Source organism: Lipotes vexillifer, unplaced genomic scaffold, assembly GCF_000442215.2.
Source record: "Lipotes vexillifer unplaced genomic scaffold, Lipotes_vexillifer_v1.1 scaffold717, whole genome shotgun sequence".
NCBI classification, from domain to species: domain Eukaryota; kingdom Metazoa; phylum Chordata; class Mammalia; order Artiodactyla; family Lipotidae; genus Lipotes; species Lipotes vexillifer.
The window spans coordinates 5,097,455-5,099,146 of record NW_006798707.1 but is presented as its reverse complement, the minus strand read 5'-3'; positions in this window follow the sequence as shown (position 1 = coordinate 5,099,146).

The following is a 1,692-nucleotide window of genomic DNA, read 5'->3' as shown; positions in this document are numbered from 1 at the left end:
TTTGTGGTACGCGGGCCTCTCACTGTTGTGGTCTCTCCTGTTGCAGAGCACAGGCTCCGGACGCGCAGGCTCAGCGGCCATGGCTCATGGGCCCAGCCGCTCCGTGGCATGTGGGATCTTCCTGGACCGGGGCACGAACCCGTGTTCCCTGCATCGGCAGGTGGACCCTTAACCACTGCGCAACCAGGGGAGCCCCACGTGTGACTCCTGAGCCCTTGAAATGTGTTTCATGTGACTGAGGTCCTGAATTTTATATTTTATTTAATTTCAATTAATTTAAGTGTATATATAAAAAAGCCATGTGTGGCTAGTGGCCATTGTATTGGACAGCCCAGCTCTAGAACAAAGGGAAAGTTTGTGCAAAGGACCTGAGGTAGAAAGGGATTTGGTGGCTTCCAGGAGCCTAGTGTTGGGCTGCAAGGGGGAGATGGAGCAAGGTGGCCGGGCCTCATGGGGGTTTTCGATTTTACTGCGATGGGGAAGTTGTTGAAGGGTTTTCAGAAGAGGAATATCTTGGTCAATTTTACTTTTTAAGAAGCTCACTCTGTGCTATGCCAAAAGGATCATAGAGGGTGAAAGCAGGAGAAAAGAAACCACGGAGGAGGGGATGGTGATGGTTCACCCTAGGGCGGAAACTGGAAATGAGGAGAAGAGGACAGTTCTGTGCTACCATTTTCAGGTAGAATCGACAGAACATGCAGTTTAAAAGAGCCAGAATCCAGCTCCCTAGACCTGTGTTGACTAATATGGTAGTCACCAGCCCCTTGTGGCTACTTAAATTTAAAGTAATTAAAATTAGGGACTTCCCTCGTAGTCCAGAAGTTAAGACTCCATGCTCCTAATGCAGGGGACCCAGGTTCAATCCCTGGTCAGCGAACTAGATCCCGCATGCTGCAACTAAAAGCCCACATGCCACAACTAAAAGGTCCCACACACGGCAGCGAAGATCCCACATGCTGCAACAAAGACCTGGTGCAGCCAAATAAATTAATTAATTTAAATTAATTAATTAATTAATTAAAATGAAATGAAATAAAAAATGTTGCTTGCCCACACAAGGCACATTTCAAGTGTTCAATGGCCACACCTGGCTACCGGCTGCCGTTATTGGACAGTGTAGCTTTAGTAAACATGTCCATCGTGGCAGTAACTTCTACTGGCTAGTGCTAAGATCATTTGGAAAAGTATTTAAAAATGGGTCTATAAGAAATCAGAGGTCATTAAGTCTAACACCCTCATTTTAGAGGTGACCTGTTGGAGGATGCCCAGGTGATGTCACTAGAGGGGTACCCACACAGGCTGTCCTACGGCAGCCTCCTACGCTTGCTTGCTTTGTAAGCATCATTGGCAGAAACTCCAGCTTTCCGGCTCCTGGAAGGCTCAGGCCTGATCCTGACTCAGATCACTTAATCATTCCGTAGCAGCCTGGAAGGAGAAGGAAGGGCGAGATATAAACAAAACATAGAGGGGTGGAATAAGGAGGGTGGGAGGGAGGGAGCCGCAAGAGGTAAGAGATATGGGAACATATGTATATGTATAACTGATTCACTTTGTTATAAAGCAGAAACTAACACACCATTGTAAAGCAATTATACTCCAATAAAGATGTAAAACAAAACAAAACAAACAAAAAAAACCATAAGCACCATTATTGTTTCCAGCTAACATGGCCCAGGGCTGGAGGCCCGGAGG